The sequence below is a fragment of the Equus caballus genome, chromosome 6, assembly GCF_041296265.1.
Source record: "Equus caballus isolate H_3958 breed thoroughbred chromosome 6, TB-T2T, whole genome shotgun sequence".
Lineage (NCBI taxonomy): Eukaryota > Metazoa > Chordata > Mammalia > Perissodactyla > Equidae > Equus > Equus caballus.
The window spans coordinates 54,938,251-54,951,493 of NC_091689.1; the positions used below are offsets into that span (position 1 = coordinate 54,938,251).

At 35.0% G+C, this 13,243-nt stretch overlaps 1 protein-coding gene across 37 annotated transcripts in view; it reads left to right on the top strand.

Moving 5' to 3' along the window:
- ATF7IP (activating transcription factor 7 interacting protein) overlaps positions 1-13,243 on the top strand; it is a 113,732-nt gene that overhangs the window by 36,308 nt on the left and 64,181 nt on the right. For 6 of the 37 annotated variants that reach the window (XM_070269941.1, XM_070269956.1, XM_070269959.1 and 3 more), the window contains one exon: positions 9,684-9,783. The exons of 19 other annotated variants lie outside the window; for them this stretch is intronic. The gene's annotated coding sequence lies outside the window, so the exon portion shown is untranslated. Of the gene's footprint in view, positions 1-679; positions 747-8,003; positions 8,105-9,113; positions 9,348-9,683; positions 9,784-10,765; positions 10,904-11,838; positions 13,095-13,243 lie in introns of those variants that run through there. 12 more of the 37 variants (XM_070269945.1, XM_070269966.1, XM_070269940.1 and 9 more) reach the window with 11 other exon arrangements.

Consider the following 13,243-nt stretch of genomic DNA (forward strand, 5'->3'; position numbering starts at 1 on the left):
GGAAGACACTACTGTATGTTGGAACAAGTTTGTGTTAAAAATGAATAAGGCATAATAATCTCCACCCTATTTAGAGATGTGCTTTTATAAGTTATTTAATCTTTGTATTTTTAATACACAGTAAACCGTCTTTTACCCATATCTCAGATTCCCAAATAATTGCGAGGAAAAAGTGCTAGGAAAAAATGCAGTGCTGTTCAGATTATGAGAGATTTTAGAGAGCCTTGAATGTATTAGACTCGTGATTAAAGCGCTTCATTATTCTCCTGAAAAAAGAAAAACACTTAAATATATATGTACATATATATACACACACATATATACATATATATAAATAAAAGCACATGGACAATGAATGGCATGTAACTTGAAAGTGGCCGATTTATTTAGCTTAGCGTTCATTTTTCTTTAATTGCCATGTAGTAAGAAAAGGTGCCAAGTTAATATTTTAGATGATGAAATGCAAGGCATATCTTTTTCCCCAAGAAAATAAACTGGTTTTCGTATTAGTTTGGCTCTCATATTCACTTCTATTCTGGGATTCAGTCTAGCATATTGTTTCTATTTTTAGGCTGTTGCCAGGCAGATTTAAAGTTTCTCCTCTTATGGTTGCCCAATATCTAGCTTTCTGATTGGTTTACATGAGCCTGCTTTCTTTAGCCAACCACAGTGACTATGCAAATTGTATTTCAGTTTCTGTTGCTGTGAGAGAACTGTTAAGATGGCTGCAGGGGGCTCCCTTTAGGGTATGTTTATTATTTTAAAGAAGATTTTCATCATTATATAGTAATAAGCAAAAGTAGACTTCTTTCAAAATGATCTTTAATTTTTTGAAATAGGAAATCTGACATCTAAATAAGTTTTATGAGGCTTGAAAAATGCCTCCTTTGTGTCAGGTTTAATTTTAATGGTACTATGTCTTGCACTGTCAGAGGCAGCACTATGTGTAAGTGGGTATATGTTCCTTTTTGTTAGTAAATAAGATCCTGACTCTCCAAAGCAAGGTTGTCCTCTGTATGTAAACCTGCTATGTGAAGATGTTAGCATATTAGTTTACAATTTTGTCAAAAATATTCTAGATTACTACCTTTGCTTCCTGAAAGAATAATTTGGTTTTCATTTAAAAATTATTTTAGATGTTAGTTATATGTATATAGCACGTCATTCTTTTAGTCTGTATTTATTAAGTGTGTACTATGTGCCAGACACTTTGTTGCTCAATATTATACCAGAATACTTATTTTATTTTTTGTTGGTTTGTTAAATGACCTCTGAAGCACATCATAATGATATCAGCATATTTTAAGGAGACTTAAAATGTATTAATGTTATACTGGATACGTGATGAGACATGCCAAAGTGTTTCATTAAACAATATATAAATATGGGTATTAAAGTCCATTTATAATAATTATTTCTAAAAAGATACATTTAAAGTACTGACAGATAGAGTCAATGGTGGCAAGACAGGTCTTACTGAATAAAGACAGTATTGATAAAATGTGACAAAGCTGTGTGTAACTCCAGATAGTTCAATAAGTATATCTCATTTTAAAACAAATTTACCATCATTAATTACATATAATGCTTTTTGGATATAATGCCAGTTTATAATAGAGGAGAATGCTTCTATTTTAGTTAAGACCTTCTAGTTCTTCTGGTAAAAGATAGTTAATTGCGTTTTCCATGTGTAGAAGGCTTTATTAATATATGAACATGGAGTCTTCATTGGCACATGCTCAATACTGTTTTTTTTTTTTTTTGGTTGATAAAATTTGTTTTATTTTATGAATTATCTCATGCCCGTTACTACCATCCTGTGAGATAAGCATGCTATAGAATTCTGTCCCATGTAGGACCTGGAAAAAGAGTAACACTTATCTAAGATGAGCACGAAAAAGAACAAGGGTGCTGTTATTTTACGTATACTGCCTTGCATCACCTCTATAGTTACACATAGACTTGTTGGCCTATAAGTGTAAACGCCCTGAAGTGTGAACCAGTATTCAGGTTTCTTGGTATAGTTGTTTGCCCATGTCGGAAGTGTGACCCAGTAAAGGGAGGTTAGATTAAAAGCAAATGAAACACAAAATTTTCAATTGTAGTTCTTCTATTCTTTTTTTTTTTAAATAACAGATTTATTGAGGTGTAATTCACGTACCATACAATTCACCTGTATAAAATGTACAACTCAGTGGTTTTTAAAATATTCACAGAGTTGTGCAACCATCACCACAATCAATTTTAGACCGTTTTTACTACCTCATAAAGAAACCCTGTACCCTTTAGCAGCCACTCCTGACTTCCTCCCAACCTGTCAACCCTGGGTGACAACTAATCTGCTTTTTGTCTTTATAGGCTTGCCTATTCTGACCATTTCATATAAACAGAATCATTCAATCTGTGGCCTTTGTGACGGGCTTCTTTCACTCAGCATATTTTCAGGCATGTTGTAACATTTATCAGTACTTCATTCCTTTTTATGGCTAAATAATATTTCATTGTATGAGTATACCACATTTTATTTATCCACTTATCAGTGGCTGGACGTTTGGGTTGTTTTCCCTTTTGGGCTATTATGAATAGTGCTTCTATGAGCATTTGTGTACAAGTTTTTGCATGGACATCTGTTTTTCTTTCTTTTGGGTATATCCCTAGGACTGGAATCGCTAGTCTCATGGCAACTCTATGTTTAACGTGTTGAGGAACTGCCAGACTGTTTTTCAAAGCATCTGCTCTATTTTACAATCCCACCAGCATTGTATGAGGGTTCCAATTTCTCTACATCCTTGTTAACCACACTTGTTATTTCTTGTTTTTTTGATTATAGTAATCCTGGTCTGTGTGAAGTGTTTCATTGTGGTTTTGATGTGCATTTCCCTGATGACTGATGATATTGAGCATCTTTTCCCGTTTATTGCTTATTGGCTTTTCTTTGGAGAAATATCTAGTCAAGTCCTTTGCTCATTTTTAAATTGGGTTGTTTGTCTTTTCATTATTGTTGTAACAGTTTTTATTTATTCTGGTAGAAACAGGTCTCTTATCAGGTATATTATTTGCAAATATTTACTCTCATTGTGTGAGTTGTCTTTTCACTTTCTTGATGGTGTCCTTTGCAGCACAAAAGTGTTTGATTTTGGTGAAGTGCTGTTAATCTATTTTTTTGTTGTTGTTGCTTGTTCTCTTTGGGTCATACAGGAGAAACCATAAGCATAGTTGATCATAAATGCAAGAGTTATTTCTCACCTGGCAGCTTTGTTTCATTGATCTATGTGTCTCTCCTTTTGCTAGGAGCACCCCGCTGTCAGGATTACTGTGGCTTTGTAGTAAGTTTTGCAAATGAGAAGTGGTGAGTCCTTCAATGTTGTCCTTTTTCAAGATTGTTTTGGCTATTTTGGGTCCCTTGCATTACCATGTGAATTGTAGGATCAGCTTGTCAGTTTCTGCCAAGAAGATAGCTGGAATTTTGGTAGGGACTGCTTTGAATCATTAGATCAATTTTGAGAGTATTGGCATCTTAATATTAAGCCTTTTGATTCAAGAGTGTGGGATGTCTTTCCTGTTATTTAGGTCATCTTTAATTTCTTCAACAATGTTTTGTAGTTTTCAGAGTATTAAGTTTTGTACTTCATTTTGTTAAATTTATTATTTTTGATTCTATTGTAAATGGAATTCTTAATTTCATTTTGGATTCTTCATTACAAGTGTATAGAAATAAAATAGATTTTTTATTTATTGATCTTGTATCTTGCAATCTTCCAAACTCATTGACTAGTTCTAGTAAGTTTTTAGTGGATTCCTTATGATTTTCTATATCTAAGATTTTTTCTTCTGCAAATAGAGAATTTTACTTTTTCTTTTCAAGTTGGATGACCTTTATTTCATTTTCTTGCCTAATTGTCCTAGCGAGAACTCTCTAGTCGATGTGGAATAGAAGTGGTAAGAGCAGAGCAGACATTTTGTCTTATTTCTGATCTTAGGTCTAGAGCTTTCTGTTTTTCAGTATCAAGAATGATGTTAGCTATGGGTTTTTCCTAGATGACCTTTATCAGGTTGAGGAAGTTCCCTTCTAGTTTGTTGAATGAGTTCTGTCATTTTTGGCTAAGATGACTTATGGATGTTACTTTTTAAAAGGTAACTGAGTATTTGGGAACCTGGTGGTAATACTGTTCTAGCGAATACAGGAACCAGTCTGCATCCTGGTGAAATGGAGAGTCTCCTGTCAGATCTAACTTATTGCATGGATGAGTCTCAGCAATTATATTAAGTGAATTCTCCATTTTCAAAGAGATAGAGAAGAAAATTGTGGCAAATACCATATAGTTTATTGCTTAACATTCTAGTAAAATAGAACACCCCGTGGTAGCAAATTTAAAGAATGAAGTGCGCAAGAAGGGTGCCTATGCTAGTGAAAATGACTCCGTGCTCAATTGGGTGTCTGGTTGACCTTACCCAGTTAAAGTTATTGTCTGTGTAATGGAATGTATGATAGCAACATGGTTATTGATATATTAATTCAGATCATATGTAAAGTTGAATTTATATAAATTGTCACTTAAATAAATGAGAAAAGAATATTCCTTGGTATTATGTCTGACGTATAATTGCCCCTTGATAAGTGTCGGTTCCTTTTTCTCCCTTTAAGGAGTGTTTAGTTAATGAAAAGGGGAATTCATAATATAGAAAAAGTATAAGGTATGCCTGAGAATAACAAACATCAAATTCAAGATTATGCTTATCTTTGTGTTGAGGAGTTGGGATAGAGAAGGAGGAGCGTACTATCTGGTGGTGTTACACAGATGGCTTTTTTTTTTTTTTTTAAAGATTTTATTTATTTATTTATTTTTTTCCTTTTTCTCCCCAAAGCCCCCTGGTACATAGTTGTATATTCTTCGTTGTGGGTCCTTCTAGTTGTGGCATGTGGGACGCTGCCTGAGCGTGGTTTGATGAGCAGTGCCATGTCCGCGCCCAGGATTCGAATCAACGAAACACTGGGCCACCTGCAGCGGAGCGCGCGAACTTAACCACTCGGCCACGGGGTCAGTCCCTGAAGCCTTTGTTTTTTATTTCTAAAGTTTTATTGCTCATCCAGGTGACAGATACACACGTTCATTATGTCAGACTTTATATCTTACTGTGTGTTCACAGTATTTCATAATGAAAAATAAGTTATAAAAGAACATCAGTATAGCTCGACTTAGTAAAATAATACGAAATTTAGGCTGGACTGCAATTTAGCGAGTATTTGGTATAACAGGCTCAGTTTTACAGCTGAGGAACCTGAAATCTAGAGTTGGGTTTATTTATCCTATGTTGACTGTTATGCTAATGTTAGAACATGGAGTAGACCCAGTTTTGTCAGTTTAGAAATCGTTGCTATGCCAAGCTTTTTATAATTATATATTTTTAAAATGTGGAAGATCATATGATACGTCACTGTTATTCTCCCTTCCTGTAAGAAGATTATATAGCCTCACATTTTGCCATGTGACTTAAGTGTTTCCCCATGGGAGCTTTTTACTTCTACACCCTCTTAATGTCTAACTCGGCTTTAGCCAATGAAATGTGAGTGAAAATGATGTATACTATGTCTAAGAAAAAGCTTTACAAGTCATATATTGTATGGTTCTGTCATTGTGGTCTTTTTCCTCTGCCACAAGACCTAGATTTGGGTGTTAGGGGATGCTGTTCATTCAGCCTATGACCTAGAATGAAGAAGAATGTTACGAGCTAATAAATTTTTTTTTAATTACTTCCATTATTACCTAGTGAAAGCTGACTGATATAGAAAGTAAGCTCTCCACTCCTTCTCCGTGGGTTGGGTCAGTAAGAAAAGTAAGAGCTATTTTCTGGCATTTGAAGGATTTACATCTTTCAGCTTCTTATAAATTATTCTGGGTGTTTTAATTCACCCAAGCAAAGTGTGAAAAATACTTTTGGACAAGTGGCTTCTTAAATTCCTGAGGAAATAAATACGTGGCTTTCTGTAACTTTACTCATTGCATAAGTAGTAGTAGAGTTTGTGAGTGGGACAAGCTAATGGATAACTGCTCTGATGGATCACTGGCTGATTTTCTAATTGGGGGGGTGTAATTTGATAGATATATTCTGAAATGGCATTTGTTGGGTCAGGTCACTTCGTTTTAATTTTCCTGTATAACAGCATGATCCCAAAAATACACTTGGGGAAGTGATCTTTCAAGCGTCTTGCATTTTTTTTCACACACACTACTCTAGAATTTCTCAAAACATAGCAGTGAGCGCAAAAACAAGTTCGATTGTAGTGACCCTTGTGGTTTTGATGTATCCAAAATTTCAAGAGTGTGCTCTGCTCCTGCTTTGTCCAAGGAATTGTTAGTAAAGCGACTCCCTATTTCCTTTGTTGTTGGTTCTTTTTTACAATTTAGTTAGCGAATATGCCATTCCTCATTTTGAAACCCCGGCTAATAGCAGTAGGTTGATGACGAACAAAAGGGATTATTTGTTGAAGTGTCAAATATTATGATCACTCAATCCTTAACTGAATTGTTGAGTATTACATAAGGAACAGATTTTACCAACTAATATATTTTTTAAGATGATAGGATAGCTATTGATAGTGTTTTTATGCAATTGAGAGAAGAACCATAGCATAGTAGAATTGAAAATTGTGAACTATAGCAGGCTCTGGATCCTCAAGTAAATATTACCAGTGCTTTGTGTGTGACTGGGAAAGAGAACTTCTAGAAAGCAAGAGAATAGGGAAACATGATGAAAATCTTTGTGGGATTTTTAACAAAAGTGGTGAAAGTAGTGGTTACGTTTTACTAAAGTTGTAGAAAATAATAACAGAGATGACAGGATATCCAGTATTTAAGATAAAAATTTAGGAAATCTGGGGGCTGGTCTGGTGGTGTAGTGGTTAATTTTGCATGCTCCACATCAGCAGCCCAGAGTTTGCAGGTTTGGATCTGGGGCACGGACCTACACACTGCTCATCAAACTGTGCTGTTGTGGCATCCCACGTACACAACAGAGGAAGATTGGCACAGATGATAGCTCAGGGCCACTCTTCCTCAAGCAAAAAGAGGAAGAGTGGCAATGATGTTAGCTCAGGGCCAATCTTCCTCACCAAGAAAAAAAAAGAAAAAAAACCAATTTAGAAATTTTGTATACTAACTTAGTATCAAAGTGGATGAACTATTGCAGTATCAGTTTCCCCAGTCTCATTAATGAGCAGTACATAGTAAAGCAGATTATTACATTTATTGTGCAATACACTGATGCTTATTTTTTATTTTTTATTTACGATTATCTCAAAATTCTCAAGTAAAATTTAGGAGTGCAAAATAAAATCACACACTTTCAACTGAGAATGGGGTTCTTAAAGAATCCAGTAGCCGAGTTGCATTCCTAAAGAGGCTAGTAATCATCAGTATAAAGTGATTATTTAAGAGTAGGCTGTTATTAGTCAGACCTATTGATTAATATTTATTTAAGCCATTTAACAAAAACTCAAGTTTGAGTAAATTATTTTCAGCATTCCGTTATTCAGAATAATGTTATACTAGTGTCAGTTAGCAGCATGAATAAAATTGGAGTGTCTGTGTCAAAGATAGAAATGTCAAGTCCACTGAAATGGCTTTGCTTAACATTTTGTAAGTTTTATTTTTAAGTATACTTCATCAGGTACCCATAACTTTGAATTAATATAGTGTTTGTATGTGCCTGGGGTTTGACCCAACAATCCTGGTACTTTCTGTTGTTTTGTTAGATAAGGCTCTTCTTACCTTGTTTATTTAATCAGAATAACCCTGCTGTAGACCTGTTACTCAAACAAAGAATCTGGGGGTATATTATGAATATATTTCAGTTTCATCGTTCACCTTTGTTTTCACATCGTTTGGATTCTTGGTAGGGCACTTGCCCTCATCTGCTTCCCTTGTTGCTGGGCAAGGTTTGTGATGCTGCTGTGTGATTGGCTTTCGGCGACTGCGGCTTTGAGCCAATCAGACAGTGAATTTCAGTTCTCTCACAGGACTGAAGCAGTGCAGCAGCTGCTGATTTATTTTCTTTGGGGAGAGTATATAAACTAAGAGTATGGCTGCAGCAAGCTCCCTCTTGGGTATGTTGGAAAAATTACAGGGTTTGTCTAACTGAAGGAGAAAAAAATGAGGTTTATTTTTAAAATTTGTTTACTCAGAAAATCTGATTGGGTAATGAATTTGAGAAAAAATATGACAGATTTCCTATTTTTATTTTATAATTTTACATTTAAAAGACTGTAGAATGATGGTCAAATAAAAATTCCCCTTCACCTTACATGAATATTTACTGTGTAATCCACACATTTGCTTGATTGCTTCAAAAGGGGAGAGCTCGTATAACCTTTCTGTAACCTGCTGTGAAAGGCAGTTAAGGAGAAAAGAATGTAGTAATTTTCTTGTAACACTTAATATAAATTGTCAAGAATCAGATGTTTTAATTTTATTGGATGACTCAAACTAAGTCAGTTCAGTGCAGTAGACAAGAAAACACTTTATAATGCTATCCATAGTAGACCTTTGGGTCCGGAATACTATTAATTTTTAGACTTGGAAATCTATAACAATAGTGATAGGTGGGTATGAAAATAATCTTGTTAGTTATTTGGATTAAAGTTTTGCCAGATTTTTAGTTATCAATGTTTTATAAATGTTAAGGACTATGGATTTTTTAAAAGAAATTTCCGCTTGAATTTGGCAGATTCTAACCCATTGTGTAGAAAAGTATGTTCTTTTATGTAGTGTCCATGTTTGACTCATTATCCAGGTAGGAAATTGATTTATTTTTCTGGAAACATGCACGGACATTTAAAGAAAGATAAAATAGCATAAAAGATGTATATCTGACTTGTTTATTTATGTGGTACATGTAATGCATATTATATGGGTTTAGGATTTTATGCAATTATGTTCTAGATTACTTATATCAGACAAAGAACCTCACTGAAGTGTTGCGGATCCAGGTTTTAACTATGTTTCCCTGACCTTATTGTCTGTCTCCTGTTGCTGGGCAGGAATCAGAATGCTGGCAACTGATTGGCTGAGTTTGTGAGCAGCTCTTGAACAGCCACTTAAATTCTTGAGCTTTTTGAGCAGGCAGATTGTAGGCTAAGACGTTACAGCTTTTGGTAATACTTCCCTTTGTTGTTTCATAGCTATGATCTCTTTGCTAGAAAGAAGGGTGGAAGGAGTGGGTGGAGGGGGGTGAAGCAGAGAAGAAAATAATGGTTTCACTTAAAGAAGAAGAGGCTCATTGGGCTTTCCTTAAAAATAATTTAACCAAAATTTGAAAAAAATTTCCAAGCCATAGAGACTTATTTGCAGGTAACACTCTCTTCTTGGTTATTTGAATATAAATTCCTTTGGTAAAGGTGAAACCCTTGTTATTGCCGTAGAAAGATTTTATTAGTGGTGGTATTTCCCTAGAGTTCTTGAATCTGAATATATAGAGTAGGAACTTAAAAAAACAGTTTTTTGAGTATCTTTTTCATGAAAAAATATTTTCAGAAGAAAGTAATCGAATTTTACACATTTACTGTTAGATATGGCAGACATTTTCTGCTGTAAAATATAAGTGCTTTTTCTTGTGAAAATGAATTACAGTCATGTGAGAGCTTCATGATTTTAGTGTCCCCACCTGAAAAAGTATTTCTTTTGTAGAATAGTTTTGTGAATGGCATCTCAGTCCAGATGACGGTATTTAAAATGATTCTTAGAAATGTTTTGTTCCGGTAATACAGCCATGGAGACTTGTTTGCAGGTAACACACCCTTCTCTAATGTGTATCTTTCTTAAATACTGTTTGCTTATGCAAAATAGATTTTTAAAAACTTACTGTTGATTGGTTTGCACAGATATGGCTGAACTAGTTTGAACTGGTTGTTCAAGCTACTTCCTTATTGCTTTGTCTGTTTTTCATTCTACTTAGAACCCATGAAAGATCTGGTAAATGGCTGTAGTGTGCTCCCTTGTGGGTATAGATGGTAGTTATTCTGTAATTCTTTGTACAGTACTTTATTATTACTGAATAGAATGGCCGTTTTGTTGATAAAACCAGCTTGCTTGGGTGATATTTATTTTTATTAAATGTTATTTGGTCGTGGCAGTTTAACATTAGACATGATGTTTGCATGTTGAATTTTCTAATTTATATACAAAATACCAAAAATACTTGAGGGAAATTTGTCCCCAATTCTTTAGTTTATGCCTAAAAAATTTCTGAATAAACATAGACAATTATGATGATAACATTTATTGAGTGCCTACTACATTCTAAGTGCTTAATATATAGAATCTCATTTAATCATTACCACAACCTCTGTGGCAGGTACTGATATTATTTAGTTTCAGGTAGCTGAAACTAAACGTTGAAATGTTAGGTAACTTGCTCTGTGTCATTTATAGTAAGTACATGGGAGAGCTGGAACTCAAATCCGTGTTTCTGTCTACAGAATTCATGTTCTTAATGGGGTTACTAAAAATTATGAAAATATACTTTTTAGAGGAATGTATGCTTTTAATGCAATTGGCAATAATTACCTGCCATCCATATAACAGATGAGAAATGTAGATATTAGGTCAAAATCCAACAGAATTGCAGGTCAGTATTTGAAATTACTTTTTTTTCCAGTATTTGAAAAAAATATGTGTAACCATACTTCTTATATTGTAAATTTAATTATGTGTGTCTGGAGTCAGCAGGGAAAAGTGACTATAACCTTTTCATTCTGTCTTCTTTACAGAAAATTTTTCAGTTTGCATGAGTTTGGATTGGATCATGGGTTGGAAAAAACTTGATGTTTAAATTTTAGACTGCAATTAATAACCTTTAAAATAGTACCTATGGTAATTTTGCATTGAAGTTCTTGTTCAATTGAAAGGTAATTTTTGGAATTAGTTTTTACTCAGTTCCATAATTTAAAAAGCTAGGAAGACTAAGAAATATAGTATAAGTAATTGGCTTAAAGTGAGAGAATGAATGTAGAATGTACCACAACCTAGAAGTACTGTGACGAAGTACTGTGTCAAAGTCGTGGGTTCTCAAACTGTGTTGGTCTGGAGCGAATAGGCCAGGTCATTGTTTTATGCCTTTCAGCCAGAAAAACAATGGGACAGTAGGAATACAGCTGTAATTGAACAAGTTGGGCTTATTATTTGTTGCAGCAAGGGAGAATGCCCATCATGGGGAAACCATGAGGCACATCAGTAAGAGACTGTTGGAAAAAACACCTAGTATATGACTTGGTTATAGTATAGTATAGGTTGGATTATTTTGGGGAGAGTTGGAGGAAGTAGAGCCTCACTCTGGATTGGGTTCTGTCAGAAGGTGGGGGCCGTTCTGTATCTCAGTAAATTTTATCTATAGGGAGGACAGATTACAGTGAGAATAAAGCTGCAGTTGATAAAGAAGTACCCATCACTCATTTGGTCATAGAGGGAGATGTTTGATATTTTACAGGTTGCATAGGGACCTTGTCTAATTTGAATGTTGAAATGGTTTTATGTTGAAAAGGAGAACAGCAGGGTTTCGCTGTAAGCGTCAAATCAGTTTGTAATAACATTGAGGCCTAGCTATGAGCCTCAGATAAATTCTCAGATGTCAGAGGCTGCTTTTTTTCTTCTCCAGCCAAAGCAGGTGTAACCTACCATCATTCCCACTGGTAAATGGTGATGATAAGTGGATATCCAATGTGAAAGCAATATTCTTCCTCCTTTATATCTTAGTCCTTAAAGGACTTTTATTCCACTATAGAATGGTGACAATGTCTTTCTCCAGGACCAAATCCTTGCCCTCTTTTGTTTGCCTTACTGCACTGGCTAGATGTTAACATAGAAATGATGACAGAGAGCATCTGAGTCAGTGTTGAGTTTTTGTCAAATGACTATTCTGTATTTGTTGAGATAATCTTTTATTTTCATCCTCTTTCTGTTAACGTGGCGAATTGCATTGCTTGAATTTTTTTTTTCCTAAATTTATTGTCTCACAGTTTAGGAGGCTAGAAGTCTGAAATCAAGGTGTTGGCAGGGCCATGCTCCCTCTGAAGCAGCTAAAGAAGGATTCATTCCAGGCCTCTCTCCCAGCTGTGGCTTGTTGCAGCCTAACTTGAATCTTCATATGGTGTTCTCCCTATGTGCGTGTCTGTGTCCACATTTTCCCCTTTTTATAAGGACACCAATCATACTGCATTAGGATTAATAATGACCTTATTTTAATTTGATTACCACTGCAAAGACTGTTGAAATAAGATAACATTCTGAAGTATTGGCGCTTAGGGCTCTAATATATTTTTATTAAGTGGACACTTTGGTTGAGTGTGAAATAAAGCCATAATGCCTCATGACTCATTCGTAATCTACGTTGCTTGATTTTTGAATATGAAACCAACTTTGTATTTTTTTAATGAGCTTCATGTGGTCATATTATATTACATTTTTAAGAAACATAATTCTAAATAACTCATAGATGAAAGAAGAAATCACAATGGAAATTACAAAATATTTTAACAGAACAATGATGAAAATAGGATGCAACAAAATGTGAGATGCAGCTAAGGTAGTGCTTGGAGGGAAATTTATAGCTTTACATGTGTACATTACAAATAGGAAAGATCAAACATTGATGATTAATGTTTAACCTGTTGACGAATTGCCAGAGTGTTTTCCACAGCAGCTGCAATATTTTGAAATCCCACCATCATGCGTGAGGATCCCAGTTTGTCCACATCCTTGCCAATACTTGTTATTCTCTCTGATTATAGCCACCCTGGTGTGTGTGAAATGTTATCTCATTGTGGTTTTGATTTGCATTTCTCTGATAACTAATGATGTTGAGCATCTTTTCATGTTTATTGCCTATTGGCTATTGGCTTGTTGGGTATTTGTATATCTTTTAGGGAAATGACTATTCAAGTCCTTTGCCTGTTTTTTTTTTTGGTGAGGAAGATTGACCCTGAGCTAACGTCTGTTGCCAATCCTCCTCTTTTTGCTTGAGGAAGATTGTCTCTGAGCTAACATCTTTGCCGTTCTTCTATTTTGTACGTGGGATGCTGCCACAGCATGGCTTGATCAGCGGTATGTAGGTCCCAGCACTGGATCCGAACCTGCAAACCCTGGGCTGCCAAAGCAGAATGTGCAAATTTAACCACTACACCACTAGGCCAGCCCCGACCCATTTTTAAATTGAGTTATTTTTATTGTTGTTCTTATTCAGTTGTAACAGT